At 40.1% G+C, this 18,382-nt stretch overlaps 1 non-coding gene across 1 annotated transcript; it reads right to left on the reverse strand.

Annotated features, from left to right (window-relative positions):
- Positions 1–15,967: 15,967 nt before the first annotated feature.
- Positions 15,968–16,074, reverse strand: LOC133317407 (small nucleolar RNA R71). Its single transcript, XR_009752316.1, has one exon. It is a non-coding gene; the product is annotated as a small nucleolar RNA R71 (small nucleolar RNA).
- Positions 16,075–18,382: the final 2,308 nt, after the last annotated feature.

Raw genomic sequence — 18,382 nt, forward strand, 5'->3', positions numbered from 1 at the left:
TTGTATAGCTTGTACATCTCTGTATAGCTCTTAGTTGTTTTTGGCTAGGTTTTTTCATTATACCAAGAGGGCCAGGAGGTTGTCCAGTGTTTGCGAGCCTCTGATTTTTGATAGTTCAAGCTCTTTCACTTGTTTTGTTTATTACTGAAAGGGCCTTTCTCTACCATTTTATGTTTTATGTTTTATGTTTTTGGAAGTTATACGATACAAATCTCAATGAAATAATGGTAGCTTATTTGAAGTCTTTCAATTAAGTCCTCAAAAGAAAATTCAAGACAGGTTTGGTAACTGGAATAGGTTTATGAGATGACTCAGCAACCTTTCGTATACCAATTTGCAATGTCAATTTTTCCAGTAGTTACTTACCTATTCGCCATGTATTAAGGCTTTGTTTGGGAATTTGGAAGGGAAGGGAAGGGAAGGGAAGGGGAAGGAAAGGAAAGGAAAGGAAAAGGATTTTAGGGGAAGGGAAAGAAAATGAAGGGTATTCCTTCCCTTGTTTTGGAGTTAAAAAAATGATAAGGGAGAAAAATAGAAGGTTAAAGAGATAATTTCACCATTTTATCCTTTCTTTAAAAACTAATATAATTTTTTTTCGTCTTTTGTACAATTCTAATAGCTTTCAAATTTAATTAGGGAAAATCAATTGTGTTCATAAATTAATAAACAAAAACTAAAATGTGAGAATCAAAAAAATAAAATAAAAATGGCCCACTCCCTTATTACTTTTGGGTTGGACTAAAATCAAAACTAAAAAAAGGAAAAAGAAATATGTACTTAAAAAAGGAAAGAAAGAAAATCCTAATTCATAAACCCAGAGAATGAGAAGGTGGAATCGTGAAGCAAAACGGGAACAACTTGCAGCGGTAGCGTGAATGGCGCAATAAAGAAGGAGACAATGCAACACAACATGGTGGTGTTTGTGGTCACTCGCGCGCGCGTCGATTTTGGATAAGAATGGTTGATGGCGCTTGACGCCATGGGTCTGGTATGGTGGTCAGAGAGGCGATACTGACGACATGGTGGAGCTCGTGGTGGTCGGCGGCTTGCGGTGATGGTAGCGGTCATGTAGGTTTGGTTTATGGTGGTTGGAGTGCACATTAAATTTCAAGAACAAGAAGGGGTTTGGAGAGTTTTGTGAAAATTCCCAATTCTTTCCGCTCACTTTTTTAAACTCACAAACAAGGGAAGAGATTAATAAAACCCTTTCATTTATTTCCTTTCCCTCCTAAAACTAACTCCCAAACAAGCTCTAAGTGGACAATCCCTGCCATCTATCTATTTTCCTCTTAATCCAACTGCTAAAATATGCATATCTTCTTGTATACCACCCTTTTGACAGATCCAACATTGAATGCATGGAAATAATAGGGATTGCATTTCGGGTTGGCACAACACGAACATGAATACACATAGCACAAATAAGACAAATTTGAAATTGGGTTAAAATTTTCGACACAAATGCGAATAACTTATTTTGCTGGTTGACACTATAAGACACGAATAACCTGTAAACTCAGTCGCATATTATGCAGACTGATACCACACAACATGAATAACTTGTCAACCCTAAACTATTTTGCTTATTATGTGGATCGATACGACGCAACATGAATAATTTGTTTATGACATGACACGACACAAATATCCTGTACAAAGATTGACGTAAGTCAATTTCAAGTTCTCTGGTTGACATTCGACATGATATGAATGGATTTTTTCTAGTTAGTTTTTGCCAACACAAACCCTTACACGAATTTGAAAAAGGGTTGACCAGATCATGAATTTTTTGTATCGTGTTAAAAATTTCCACCCTTAGGAAATATTAGATTATTGTGAGATGTAAGACAAAAGGTTTTCTGATTTGATACTATTTAATTTACACATAAAGGGTATATTTATACAAGAGCAAATGACAAAAAAGGAAACAAATTAAAATCCCTATTAAAGAAAAAAATAAATCTCTAATTAATAGGCTATAAGTCAGAGATATGATTGCATCCCAATTAAAAACGGAAAGATTCTAATCCTAATTCTCTACACTCCCCCTCAAGTTGGGAGGTGAATGTTGATCATTCCCAACTTGCCAATTTCCAATTTAATATTGGGTTGGACTGGAGTCTCTGCTGGCTTGCACTCAAGCATTCCAGTTTCTTGTAATAGATCTAGAATATATTTCTTTTGAGTTAAAGAAATTCCTGCCTTATTTCGAGCAACTTCCATGTCCAGGAAATATTTGAGAAATCTAATATCCTTCTGTTCAAACTGATTAGCTAAACACTTTTTCAAAGAGCTTATCTCCTCATAATCATTACCTGTGACAATTATGTCATCAACATAAACAATGAGAATAGCAATTTTACCACTACTAGAGTGTTTTAAAAATAAAGAGTAATCAGTCTGAGCTTGGAGGAATCCTCTTCCCTTAACAGCTTGAGTAAACTTCTCAAACCACTCTCTAGGGATTGTTTAAGGCCATAGAGAGACTTCTTCAACTTGCATACAGAACCATCTTCTTTTTCAAAACTAGGTGGTGGATCCATATAAACTTCTTCATGTAAATCACCATTCAAGAAGGCATTCTTTATATCTAATTGTTGCAAGGGCCAACCAAGATTGACAACAAGTGATAAAAGAACTCGGATAGTGTTAAGCTTGGCAACAGGTGCAAATGTCTCCTGATAGTCTATCCCATGAGTCTGAGTGAATCTCTTAGCAACCAATCTGACCTTATACTTGTTGATGCTATTATCTGCATTAAACTTTATTGTGAACACCCACTTGCAACCTACTGCTTTCTTTCCTTTGGGTAATGTTACAGACTCCCAAGTTCCATTTTTTAGCACATTCATTTCTTCAAAGACTGCATTCTTCCATTTTGGATTATCAAGTGCTTCTTGGATATTTTTGGTATTTTTGTATTGTCTAACATTGTGTTGAAAGCACGGGGACAACTTTTCATACGTGATATGATGAGAAATAGGATGAGCAGTACAAGATCTAGTACTTTTTCGAAGAGCAATAGGAACATCTAGGTTAGCTGTATTAGTGTTGCTGGAACTAAGACTCGAGTCAGAATCCTGGCAGTCTAAAGGCTCCTAAGGTGATTCTCGCCTGCTGTAAAATTCCCCCATTTACCAGGAGGATCTCCATTATCTGACACATTAGCTCCGCTTGTCTTTTGCATAATGACTCCCCCTGTCTCCAACGGCAAAGGCAAAACAACATAATTATTTGGTTTCCAAGACTTATCTTCATCTACCCCAATAGACTCCCCCTGAAGAAAAGTCGACGGAAAAAAAGATTGTCTCTCATCAAATGTGACATCCAATGAAACAAAGACCTTACGAAGAGAAGATGAGTAACACTTGTAGCCTTTGGCTAGGAGGATATCCTATGAAGACACATTTAATAGACTTAGGATCGAGCTTGAACCTTTGATGAGGAAGAATATGTACAAAAACCACACAGCCAAACAACTTGGGAGGAAGGGAAGAGACTTGGTATTCTTAAAAAAATAGAGAAATCGGTGAGCCTGAAAAGAAGGAAAGGTGTGGGTAAGACTAGATAAAGAAGATTGAAAATTTAGGACACAAGAAGGCATCCGATTGATGAGGTATGTTGCAGTCAAGACAGCTTTCCCCCGCAGATATTTAGGGACATGCATGATAAATATAAGAGTTCGAGCAACTTCAAGGAGATGTCTATTTATTCTTTCAGCCACCCTATTTTGTTGAGGAGTGTTAGGACAAGAACTTTGATGAAGAATACCATGCTGGATGAGATAGTTTTCAAGAACATAATTAAAATATTCAGTACCATTGTCAGTTCGAAGAATTTGGATAGAGGTATGGAATTAAGTTTGAACCAAAGCATGAAAGTTTTTAAAAGTGAATGCAGCATCAGACTTATTCTTTAGAAGGTATACCCAACATACCCTAGAGTGATCATACATGGAAGTTATAAACCAACGAGCACCAGAGATATTTTGTTTGACGGGCTGGACCCCATTTATCACTATGAATCAAGGTAAATGGAGAAGAATCATGATGTACTCTAGGGGGATAAGAAACACGAGAATGTTTTCCAAATTGACAAATATCACAAGAAAAAGAACTGGGATTTATATTGATAAATAAGTTTGGGAACAACTTTTGAAGATAAATGAAATTTGGGTGTCCTAACCGATGATGCCACAACGAAATATCATTACAATCATTAGACAAACATACCGAGTGGTTCACAATTTTTTTCTTCACAAGGATCTTTTTCAAAATAATAGAGCCCTTCTTCCTCTCTAGCACTACCAATCATCAGCCCCGAGTCCTGTTCTTGGAAAACACAAGCATCGACATAAAACTTGGCAACACAATGTAACTCAGAGGTAAGTTTGCTGATAGAGATGAGGTTACAAGTAAGAGAGGGAACATGAAGGACTGAGTTCAAAGTAATGTGTTTAAAAAGTTTAATGAATCATTTTCCAACAATAGTAGAGAAGCTGCCATCTGTTGTTCTTAGTCATGACTGTTGATAAAAGGGGTATAAGAAAAAAAAAAGGTTACATTACCTGTCATATGATCAGAAGCCCCTGAATAAAGAATTCAACGACTACTATTATTAATTTGGAATGTCATACCGTGTTGAGCAACATTGTAGGATGGAAATTTACTTTCAATCAAATTGGTAGCTAACATATCCAATTCGAACACAGTGGAAGCTAAGGCATGGGACATGATACTCTCTGAGTCATCCAAGGCAGCAAACTTGGAGTTTGATACAGAAATAGCAACAGAAGTGGAACTGATTCGCGCCCAACAGTAGCAACAGTCACTCTTTAAGTTGTTTTTTTTCTTGGATAGCCATAGTTCGAAATAAACATGGTCTCCAATCATTGATCTGAGCCTTTATACAAATATGAAAGAGGGAGACGAGCTGAAGGAGACCTCTCCGAACCGGAACAGAGCAATGTAGGGAGGCGCGTGGCATGCATATGTTATAGGGTGGTTGCATGTGGTCAAGCGTGGGGAGGACGCTCCGTCCTTTCTCTGGTGTGTGGCTCAGCAGAATTCGGTGGTCCTTTCTCGGAACTTGTAGATAGGCTCCTTTTGTATCTAATGGTGTGGGTCTTGGCCGAAAATGTCGCTGGAAAAATTTTTCGGTGGCTACTGACGGTGGTTGATATAACACCCTGTGTATACCCGGTTTGTTAACATGTCATCGTATTAAGCCACGCTTAATTAAAAATGCGAAATATCTTTTTTTCTTCAATTATGACGTCATTAATATTACCAAGTTGCTTACTTAATCCTTTTCATAAAACATTGCCTGTATGTAAATTGCAAATAGAAAGCTAACTGAATTACCTCAATACATAAATATATGTGAGTATCTAAGTCACAGAACTACAACACGTAGACCAGACATAATCCTGATACAATTATACAACTCGAATCTAAAATGCATAAAGTCAATTCAATGTGGCATGGACAATCTCCATACTCACCAAATAAGGTACCATAGCCAGCAGAGTCTCCACACAATAATCAATAAGATGAAGCTACAAACATAATAGCAACAGACATAATCCAGCATCCAAGCATAATCAGCATAAGCAGATAAACATCAATCAACTAAGCTTCGGCCTCCTGCCGCCCGAGGTCTCAACCCCCAAGTTACCTGAACCTAAAAATGGTGCCCCAAACATGGGGTGAGATCTCTAAATAAAAATCTCAGTAAGACAAGGGGTCCTCAAGGATTTATCCACCCAAGCTCACTTACATGTGCAATATAAGTTCAAAAGTAGTTTAATAATATAAGTTCCAAAATCAATGCAATGCAACATATAATCATGTCATGTGTGTTGTAACGATTCTACTGGCCAGAGAAATGCAGGAATACGTCTATTACCCACATCAGTACACGCCCATGCCGTACCTGCCCACAAGATCATATTCCCGTCTAGGCGAAACACCACATACATATCATAAGGCATTTATACTTAACGGCTCAATAGCAATTCAATAAATCAACACATGAAAACACATCATGCATATAAATCATTCCCCCATAGGGTATGGTGGAACCAACAATGGCTAAACCGAGGACACGAAAGCTTACCTCGCAAGCTAAACCCTCCCTCACGACTCGGTGTCCAAAGGGTCACAAGTAATAACAGTGTCCAGCAAGGTCAAAGATCTATTTTCATAACATTCATACTATCAATAAATATATCATAGCTTTTCTGATTTAAAACGAACATTATTTCTTTTTCGTTTCGCTTACTGCGGGCTCTTTCCGAAGCCACAAGCACTAAACTATCTTTACCATTTTCAAGACTGCAGTTCCATCTCTTTATGAAATATTCTAAGATTTTACTATGTTCAACTAGACATCTTAAGGTTTCCAACGATATATTTTATGTATCAATCGGAGTTGTATAACTCCAGTTATATTTTTTGCAAAGTGACTGCTGCACACTGAATTTCCAGCAATCAAGTCGCGAATTCAAACCAACACTACGACCAAAAAACTTATCCAAGGGATATGAAATTTTACAAAATTGTAGCCCTATGTGTTATCTTTACATAGGTACAAACCTCACACAATTTAGAGCTCTGTAGCTCGAGATATCGTGATTTTGTTAAACTAGGTCGTTGTTGTCACAGGTAGAAATCGATTCCCAAACATGGGGAATCGATTCCTGCACTTGGAAATCGATTCCCAGCAGAAGGGAATCGATTCCCACGCATGCAGAACAGAATTCTGCATAATCCGAGGTGGGAAAGGTTCCTAATGATCCAAGGTCCGGTTTTCTCAAAAACAGGAGTTCCAAAGCATTAAACATGCATAAATTAACCATTTTTAACTTGATTAATCAAAATTCCCTCATTTAGTGACTTAAACAAGCTAAAATCATGGATTTCAAGAGGAATGATCAAGGTATACCTATGGAGATCTCAAAACAGCAGAAAAAATAGGCTCTTGGAGCTCTCCAACAAGGCTCAAAGTTCTGACTTTGCAAGAGCACGAAAATGGTGGTCAAAGGTTGGTTCTTTCTCACCAAAGATCACACCTTGAAGCTCCAACACTCAAGGAAATGGTTCCCACAACAAGGCTCATGAACTCAGCCCTCCCAATACTCCCAAAACAGAACCTAACTCAGAACATAAGAGCTTTTCTCACACCCAAGTCTTAACCACACTCAACCATGGTGATTTGATGAAGAAAGAGTGGAGAAAGGTAATCACTTGGGCTTGTTCTTGAAGAAAATGGAGGTGGCAAGCTTGGAGAGCACAAACTCAGAAGTGGAGGCACAAGGGTCACCTATGAATGCAAATTTTCTGACCTAAGATCATGTGCCACCCCTTATATAGCTCACTTAAGTTTTACTCGCCCACTATTAGCGCTAATAGTTACGCTTAGCATTTTAATCCCAAACTTAGAATTCTGAACTCCTTATTTTTCTAAGATTTGTCATATTTTTATTTTATTTTTCGTAGCACCTTTCCAGTACGCGTTTTCACGCTGACAGTATTAGTTCTGGCATCATTTCTCGTCGTTTTGACTTGAAACTTGTTTTACTAGTCCTACATATTATTCTAAGAATATTAATGTACTTATTATAATTTTCCGAGATAATTCATCGGTACGCTTTTATACCGTGGAGCAGAACCGGTATCTGCACTTTTCGTCAGAAGAGCGACTTTCAGTATTATTTCACACTTCCTATAATTATTTAAGCCTTCTCATAATTTTTAGGGTCAATTATGGAATTATTTCTTAATTCTCATATTTAATTTATTTAATTTCCTAATTTAACGGTGCAAGTTCTTACGTTCACCCCACCTTTTTAGGATTTTGTCCTCAAAATCAGAAACATACATGTCCCGAAACTCGGGATACTGCCGGAGAAGTTCGTTCTCTCGCTCCCAAGTACACTCCTCAGGAGTTCTTCCTGTCCACTGCACTTTGACCATCAAAATGATCTTGCTCCTCAGTTTTTTCTCGCCACGATCGAGAATCTTGAGTGGTCCGACGGGAGTCGTTAAGTTCTCTTGAACTTCCACATCATCAGGTTGTACCACGTGCGAAGGATCCGATACATACTTCCGCAGCTGAGACACGTGAAACACCTCGTGGATGTTGGTCAAGTTTGGAGGCAAGGCAAGCCAGTAGGCAACAGGCCCTACCCTACCAAGTATCTGGTATGGCCCAATGAATAGCGGGCTAAGCTTCCTCACTCTGAGGGATCGACCAATACTGGTGGCAGGTGAAAGTCTCACAAACACGTGCTCACCCTCACTGAACTCTAGTGGACGATGCTTAACATCATAGTAACTCTTCTGGCGATCCTGCGCCTGCTTCAGCTTTTCTTTGATCAACTGAATCTGTTGGGTGGTGTCTTGGACAAAGTCCAAGCCAAATAACTCCTTATCTCCAACCTCAAACCAGCAGGTAGGAGTTCGACACCTCCTACCATACAATGCCTCGTAGGGTGCCATGCCCAGGCTAGCACGGAAACTGTTGTTGTACGAAAACTCCACCAATGGCAGGTACCTATCCCATGTTGAACCCTACTCCAAAGTGCAAGCCCTCAACATGTCCTTCAATGTCTAGATGGTCCGCTCAGTCTGTCCGTCAGTCTGAGGGTGATAGGATGTACTCAATCTCAACTGAGTACCAAAAGCTTCCTACAGCGCCTCCCAGAACCGAGATGTGAACTTCGGGTCCCTATCACTGATGATACTCTCGGGCACCCCGTGAAGCCTCACAATCTCGCGAACATAAAGTCTAGCCAACTGCTCAGTAGTGAAGCTCACCTTCACTGGAAGAAAATGGGCAGACTTCGTCAATCTGTCCACAATGACCCAGATAGAGTCATAACCAGCCTGAGTCTTCGGCGAACCCACCACGAAGTCCATGGAAATGCTATCCCATTTCCATTCCGGAATCTCAAGAGGTTGAAGCTTACCAGACGGCTTCTGGTGTTCAATCTTCACCTTCTGGTAAATCAGGCATTTGGACACAAATACAGATATGTCCTTCTTCATACCCGGCCACCAGTAGTTCCTCTTTAAGTCCTGGTACATCTTTGTAGTACTAGGATGGACAGTAAACTGGCCCTATGAGCCTCTGTCATCACTTCAACAGTCAAAGGACCTCGAGGAACCACAATCCTCTTCTGGAAGGTCAACAATCCATCCTCATTCCAAGACACACCATCCTGGTTCTTCACGTATTCCAGGAACTCTCTCTGCACTTGTGCCTCTCAGATCTTTTCCATAAGCTTGTTCTCAACTTGCACGGTTTCCATTTCAATAAGTGCACCCCAAACAAAGAGGTCACTGTCAAATCTCGAAATTTCGCAATCACATCGAAATCGTCATTCGATTCACTGGGATCGCCAGTCACTTTATCAATAGAGGTGACTTGACTCCACATACTCTATTCCTCACAGTAACTTGGGAGAGTTTAGGTCCTATTCCATGAATCTAGCCTCGTCTCAACTTATAATTTCTATAATTCAACATTCTCAAATAAATAATATCCTTTTCACAGTACGAAATCATATCATGTTCCTTTCAATCAATATATGTTAATTAATATTCTAATTCACATGGTAACGTACCATAGTTCATGTACACCTGCAAACTTTTTCAATTCTAATAACATAATGAATCAAAACTCTATGCAACAATATACCTCAACCTCCATGGCATCTGCAAAATCGAAAGTCAATTAAAGATGAAATAACATTGATACATTACCACCATTTATCGTAGTTATTTCATACTTAACACTATCCATGGTGTTAACATGCCAACTACTTATGAAGCAAATCAATAATAACATATGAACCTAGAGTCATATAGACCACTCAACCCACAAAACTAATTGTACATGCACTAGTTTCTAATATACAAGATCGTGTGTGGCCTTGCCACAAAGTTCAAGTGTTACACACTTACTTTTCCTTGAAGAGAATTTCACATTATCAAACAAAGCACCATCACAATTATGTAATGGCGTAAGGCACCTTACCTTTTTAACAAAAATGACTGGTGCTCCCCATGGAGACACACTCGGTCGAAAGAAGTCTTTTGCCGAAAGATCTTCAATGAGCTTCTTCAGATCCGCCAACTCAGGTGGCGACATCCGATATGGAGCTAATGAAATAGACCTCACACCAGGAAACAAATCAATGGAGAACTCTATCTCCCGCTGTGGCGGAAACTCAGGAATTTCCTCAGGAAAGGCCTCGAGGAATTCCCTCACCACAGGAAAGCCAATGATATCCTCCTGTGTCCCACTCACCAAACCTCCCAACATGACATATCCAAATGCCCCTGCACTCAAGGCTCTCCTAACCTACAGTAATGATATATATGGCGAGGAACTGGCTGTGGAATCACACGGAGACATCACCACTCGCTTTGCACAGCAATCAATCATCACACAATTTTTGGACAACCAATCCATGCCCAGAATGATTTCCAAACTGGCCATCGGTAATCCAATCAGATCCACCGAATGATCACGGCCATCCCACTGAAACACGACATCTCGATGAACAGTGGTAGTATCACACTTTTCTCCGGTGGCGGTGGTCGCCCGCAACGGTGGAGAAATCACAGACATGGGCAACTCAAGCCCCACAACAATCGGGGTAGCAATGAAAGAATGCGTAGCCTCGGAGTCAAACAAAACATCAACAACAGAACCACCAACTGTACTAGTATCTCTCACAAGGTTCAGAGCTCGGTCCGACTGCTGCCGATCCAAGGTGTACACACACCCGGTGGTAGGTGGCACTGTAGGTGCCGAAGTAGGTGGAAGGGGAACCATCTGTAATGGAACTTCCTGGACTGCTGCAGCTCTCACCGTCGACGATGGACACTCTCTGGAATAGTGGCCCTCCTTGCCACACTAGAAACATATAATCTGGCCGGTAGCACACGGCCCCACATGAACCTTCCCACATCCCGTGCATCTGGGAGCAGGAGGTCTCGCTGTACTCCCTTGAGTCATAGTCCTCTTGAACTGATTTGAAACTTGCCTAGCCGCCAACTGCTTTCCTTTACCTTTTCCCCCAAACTTCCTATCTCTCCAGGAAGTGGAACTACCAGTTCCCTTCGTCTTAGCAATCTTGGCCCTCTTGGTCTTACTCACAATACAGACATCCTCGATGTCCCGACACTGCTGTACCAGTGTCCCAAAATCTCTCGATGCAGCTACAGCAATGCGATCAACAATCTCCTCATTAAGTCCCCTGTGAAACTTAGAAGCCAAGAAGGTCAGAGTAGGCATAGCCATCCGAAAGTGTGCAAACTTTACCAGCTCATTAAACTTAGCCAGGTACTTGTCAACAGACATCGAGCCCAGCACCAATCTGTCAAACTCCCCCTGCTTCCTCTCCTACGCATTATAAGGGTGCCCAAAAAGCAGTCCTCGAAGAATGGCCATGTCATGACATGACCCTGCATCTCAAAAGCGTGAGAGGTGTTCATCCACCACTCGTGTGCATCGCCCTCCAGCATATAAGTCGCAAACATCAGCTTTTGCGGATCAGTACAATGCATAACTCGGAAAATCTTATCCAACGCCTGAAGTCATCTCGCAGCAGCAATAGGATCATAAGATCCATCAAATGAAGGTGGCTTATGCTTGCGGAAAGCATTAAGCCGGCGATCAATCACGTCATGATCCTCAACAGGCTCCAAGAAGGGTTCCATCACCCTAGTAAGGTGACCAGTGCCCTCAACATGACTCTGGCTATCGTCCTGAAGACTAGGTGGACGCGGTGGTGGTGGCGGCGGTGGAGGTGGTGGTAGAGAAAACTGACCCTCATTGCGGCCATCCCTCATCTCCTCCAACATGACCCTCATCAAGGTCATGTTCGCCAGCCTGTTTGCCTCAAGAACACGTCAGTGGCCTTCCGATTCGCCTCTCGAACGACGTCCATCATCGCCAAGTTGGCCAATCTAGCGACCTCCTGATCGGCTAGTCTAGTCGCCTGCATCTCAGCCAATGCAGTCAGGACAGGATCCGGTTGATCCTCGTCCGTCTCTCGGGTTCTCCTAGGCATTACCATGACTCCGCATGAGTTACACAACGAATGAGTTGATCAGGCCCACGCAATGTGGTCACACATGCATCATCACAGAAAAACCCAACAGAGGAAACACACAAGACAGACTCACAACAAAATATCCTAAATTATTGCAATACATACAGGCTTTTCCCTAGAAAGTGCTCTGATACCATAAAATGTAACATCTCGTGTATACCCGGTTTGTTAACATGTCATCGTATTAAGCCACGCTTAATTAAAAATGTGAAATAACTTTTTCTCTTCAATTATGACGTCATTAATATTACCAAGTTGCTTACTTAATCATTTTCATAAAACATTGCCTGTATGTAAATTGCAAATAGAAAGCTAACTGAATTACCTCAATAAATAAATATATGTGAGTATCTAAGTCACAAAACTACAACACGTAGACCAGACATAATCCTGATACAATTATACAACTCTAATCTAAAAAGCATAAAGTCAATTCAATGTGGCATGGACAATCTCCATACTCACCAAATAAGGTACCATAGCCAGCAGAGTCTCCACACAATAATCAATAAGATGAAGCTACAAACATAATAGCAACAGACATAATCCAGCATCCAAGCATAATCAGCATAAGCAGATAAACATCAATCAACTAAGCTCCGGCCTCCTGCCGCCCGAGGTCTCAACCCCCAAGTTACCTGAACCTAAAAATGGTGCCCCAAACGTGGGGTGAGATCTCTAAATAAAAATCTCAGTAAGACAAGGGGTCCTCAAGGATTTATCCACCCAAGCTCACTTACATGTGCAATATAAGTTCAAAAGCAGTTTAATAATATAAGTTCCAAAATCAGTGCAATGCAGCATATAATCATGTCATGTGTGTTGTAACTATTCTACTGGCCAGAGAAATGCAGGAATACGTCTATTACCTACATCAGTACACGCCCATGCCGTACCTGCCCACAGGATCATATTCCCGTCTAGGCGAAACACCACATACATATCATAAGGCATTTATACTTAACGGCTCAATAGCAATTCAATAAATCAACACATGAAAACACATCATGCATATAAATCATTCTCCCATAGGGTATGGTGGAACCAACAATGGCTAAACCGAGGACACGAAAGCTTACCTCGCAATCTAAACCCTCCCTCACGACTCGGTGTCCAAAGGGTCACAAGTAATAACAGTGTCCAGCAAGGTCAAAGACCTATTTTCATAACATTCATACTATCAATAAATATAACATAGCTTTTCTGATTTAAAACGAACATTATTTCTTTTTCGTTTCGCTTACTGCGGGCTCTTTCCGAAGCCACAAGCACTAAACTATCTTTACCATTTTCAAGACTGCAGTTCTATCTCTCTATGAAATATTCTAAGATTTTACTATGTTCAACTAGACATCTTAAGGTTTCCAACTATATATTTTATGTATCAATCGGAGTTGTATAACTCCAGTTATATTTTTCGCAAAGTGACTGCTGCACACTGAATTTCCAGCAATCAAGTCGCGACTTCAAACCAACACTACGACCAAACAACTTATCCAATGGATATGAAATTTTACAAAATTGTAGCCCTATGTGTTATCTTTACATAGGTACAAACCTCACACAATTTGGAGCTTTGTAACTCGAGATATCGCGATTTTACTAAACTAGGTCGTTGTTGTCACAGGTAGAAATCGATTCCCAAACATGGGGAATCCATTCCTGCACTTGGAAATCGATTCCCAGCAGAAGGGAATCGATTCCCACGCATGCAGAACAAAATTTTGCAGCAGATTTCTGCGTAATCCGAGGTGGGAAAGGTTCCTGATGAACCCTTAGTTCATCATGGTTTTTAGCAGGAATTAGGATCAAATTGTGTGATTAAATGATGAAAAACAAGGTTAATGTCCTAAGATGTCCTCAATTACAAGTTCAAGAGCTTTATTGGAAATTTGTATGATTCTTGTAGGAAAAGCAAGCTTGAAAGACAACTGGAGAGGGAAGAAGATTCTGGAGCTCAAGAAGAGAAAAATTACCTAAGTTTTGAGCGCTAAAACGTCCACACAGAGCGTTTTAGCGCGCTGCTACACGAAGAAGATGGAAAATTGCTGGTCTTGGACGCTAAAACGGCCTGCAATATGCGTTTTAGCGCCCTAAAGTGGAAAAAGATTCTGGTCTTCACCGCTAAAACGTCCAAATCAAACGTTTTAGCGTTGGAGTCAGTTAAAGTTAGTTGAGCATTCACCAAGTTTGGACGCTAAAACGGTCATTCCTTAACGTTTTAGCGTTGAAATCAGTTAAAAGCAGTTGAGCATACGTAAAGCATGGACGCTAAAACGGACACTTATGGACGTTTTAGCGCCTACATCAGTTTTCTGTTTTTAATTGTAACACTATATAAGGCAAAGCCTTGACACTTAGAAAAAGATCTTGGGGATCTGAACTCTCTCTCTCTCTCTCTCTTAAACTTAGTCTGACTTCTCTATAAATTCTCTTAGTTTTTGTAATAGGATTTCCTTGTAATAGTTTGGAGATTGAAGACTTTCAACATGGAAATGAAGTTTGATTCTTCTTCTCTTATTTATTCCTTAGTTATGTCTGAGTAGAGTCTTTGTAGTCTGAATGCAATGGAACTCCATGATAATATTATGTTGATTTGATTAATATGATGAAGTATTTTTCATGTGTTGATTTGAGATTTTCTGAGTTAATTATTTCTATCAAAGAAGTAGTATAGAACAGGGATGTTTATATGACTTCTGTATTTGATAATCTCAACATCAGAATTCTAGTACTCAAGGGATTGATGCTAGAGTTCTGATGTAATCTTAAAACCTTAGTATTTCATGCATGTATTAAGAAAGAAATCACCAAGGGATTGGGGTTTCTGATTAATGTTTCTATCAAGGTAGTAAGGGATTACATCTTGATGATAAGTAAAAGGTTGATTAACATCACATGGAAAGGAATTCATCATATGATCAATTTTTATATGAGTTATCATGGAGGAAAGTTGTTTTCTGACTACTTGTTGTTTTTATTAATTCCTAATCCATATTTACTTTGTGTCAATTTACTCAAAATCAATTTTCTGGTGACAAATTATTCATGATTTTTACAAACTCTTATTTGATTCAAATTAGTTTTCTATGGTATATTGGTGTTTGAACACAATTCCTCGTGGGAACGATCTTTACTCATCATTTTATTACTTGTACGACTAGTGCACTTGCTAAACGTCCAACAAGTTTTTGGTGCCGTTGCCGGGGAATTTGTTTTTCAACACTAACTGATACTATAGAATTTTGAGATTGCATCCTTTTATTTTCAGTATTTTAGTTTATGTTAAATTTCTGGTCAATTTTGATTCTGGTACATGCGAGGTACACTTGATCCAAATTTGTTGTTGTATGATCCAGAATTAGAAAGGACATTGAGGAAGCACAAAAGGGCAGCCAGGCTAAGGAGACAGTTGCAAGAAATTGGTGAATCAAGTACGGTTAATCAGGAAGATATAATGGCAGAGAATCACAGACAACCACCACCACAGAGGACACTGGGAGAATACATGACTCCTGCAGTGGTTCCTCCAATTGGGAGTGTTGTGCGCCCAACAACTTTGAATTGAAGCCTGCTTTGATACATTTGGTGCAGAAGGATCAGTTTGCTGGAACCAGTGCGGAGGACCCTTACTTGCATATAGAGAACTTCCTATTGTTGAGTGATACTGTGAAGATAAATGGTGTCACAAGAGATGCAATTCTGTTGAGACTATTCACTCATTCACTGACGGATGATGCAAGGAGATGGCTGCAATCATTGCCACAAGGAAGTATAACAACTTGGGATGATTTGCAAACCAAGTTCTTGCAAAGGTTTTTCTCAGCATCCAAGAGGGCCAAGTTGAAGGATGAAATTACAAGCTTTAAGCAGAAAGAGTCAGAATCTATTTATGAGGCTTGGGAGAGATTCAAGACTTTGTTGAGGAAATGTCCACAGCATGGAATTGAGGCATGGCAACAAGCAGCAATCTTCCTGCAAGGAATGACCACTAACACTAGAACCTTGGTGCATGCCACTGCTGGTGGATCATTGACTACCAAGACCCCTCAAGAAGCCTTAGATATCTTTGAGTCATTAGCATCTCAAGAATTTGATAATGCTCCAGTGGCTGACAGAAGGACAGGAATTATCAGGTTGGATGGGTATGATGCTTTGTTGGCAAGGAATGATCAACTGATGCAGACACAGAGACAACAGCAGCACCAATTAGATACCCTTATTAAGCAACTCTCTTCACAAAAGGTAGCTTCTGTGGAAACAAAGAGTGTATGTGCTATCTGTGGTAAGGGCCATGTGACAGAGGAGTGTGATTATGGGGGATCATCAGAACAAGCAGAGGTGAATGGAGTGTGGTATGATCAGAATAATCAAAGGAACTACAACAATCAGGGAAAGAATGTTTATATGCCACCATGGAAAAACAAGAATCAACACCCAGGATTCAGCTATAGTTCCAACCACCAATTGAATCCACCATTACATCCTCCACCACCACATATGAAGGAGCAGTCAAGTGATCCTGCTGCATGGGAGAAAGCGTTTGCTCAGTTATCTAAGATAACTCAGGATTATATTCAGGGTTCTACTTCATTCAGGGAAGAGACAACTGCATTCATGCAGGAGACCAGGACTTCTTTCAGAAATCAGGAAGCATCAATCAGAAATTTGGAGACCCAGATTGGTCAATTATCAAGACAGATATCAGAGAGACCACCAGGGAAATTTCCAAGTGATACATTGGTGAATCCTAAGGAGCACTGTAAAGCAATTATGACAAGAAGTGGGTTGGTACTTCAACCAGGGAAAAAGAAGGTGGAAAATAAAAAGAATGAAGAAGAGGTTGTGGTTGAAGATGTAGTCTCTGATGATGAAGGAGAGAAAATGAGAAATGAGAAAAGTGAGAAGGAAGTAGTTGTTAGAGATGTTATAGTTGGAGTTGACAAAGAAGAGGAAGGGAAGGACAATAAGAATGAAGGAGAGGTAGAAGTTGATAAAAATGCTTCCCCACAAAAGATGATGAAGTGGGAAAAGAAGAAGATGGCTGACAAAAAAGAACAGCCAGTTAGTTTATCTCCCTATGCTAAAGTTCCCTACCCTCAGAGGTTGAAGAAAGAGATTCAGAAGCAGCACTATGCAAGGTTTCTGGATATCTTCAAAAATTTAGAAATTAACATACCATTTTCTGAAGCACTGGAAAATATGCCTCACTATGCAAAATTCATGAAGGATCTTCTTACTAAGAAGAGGAAATTAACTGATGGTGAGACAGTGGCCCTAACAGCAGAGTGTAGTGCCCTAATCCAGAAGAAGCTTCCAACAAAAATGAAAGATCCAGGAAGCTTCAGTATCTCTATTGCTATAGGAGATGTGGAGGTGGGAAAGGCATTGTGTGATTTGGGAGCCAGTATAAACTTGATGCTGTTGACAGTATGTAGAGCTTTGGGAATTAACACTTTGAAGGAGACCAATCTTATTCTGCATCTTGCAGATAGATCTATCAAGAGGCCTGAAGGTGTGGTTGAAGATGTCTTGGTCAAGGTAGACAAGTTTATTTTTCCAGTGGATTTTGTGATTCTTGACATGGAGGAAGAGGATACAGAAAGTCCTTTATTGTTAGGAAGACCCTTTTTAGCAACTGCAAGATCTTTGATAGATGTTGAACAAGGAAAGTTGTTGCTAAGGGTGGATGAGGAAACAGTCACAATTGATGTATTTGAAACCATCAAGCATCCTGTTGATGTGGAGGATTGTTTTAGATTGGATGTGATACAGGAGGTTGTGGAAGAAGTGAATAAAAAAGAAGAATTCCCAGTTGAGGAACAAAGATCAGAAGAAGAGATAGGTACAGAGGATTACCAAGAAGAGCCAGAAGTGGAAGAGCTTGAGAAGAAGATTGATGACATTCCAAAAGGAGCACCTAAGGTAGAACTTAAGGAATTACCTTCACATTTGAAGTATGTGTTCCTTGGGGATGATCAAACATATCCAGCAATCATTAATGCAATGTTGTCAGATGAGGAAGAAGGGAAATTGATTAAGGTACTTAAGAAGAACAAAATGGCTATTGGATGGCAGTTTTCAGATCTCAAGGATATTAATCCTTCCTTTTGCACCCACAAAATATTAATGGAAGAAGAGGTCAAACCAGTAAGGCAACCACAGAGGAGACTCAACCCCACTATGAAGGAAGTAGTGAGGAAGGAGGTGGTGAAGTTGCTTGATGCTGGGATGATTTACCCAATTTCAGACAGT

Source organism: Gastrolobium bilobum, unplaced genomic scaffold, assembly GCF_033153095.1.
Source record: "Gastrolobium bilobum isolate Gb01-03AN ecotype WA unplaced genomic scaffold, APGP_CSIRO_Gbil_v1 utg25066, whole genome shotgun sequence".
Taxonomy (NCBI): Eukaryota; Viridiplantae; Streptophyta; class Magnoliopsida; order Fabales; family Fabaceae; genus Gastrolobium; species Gastrolobium bilobum.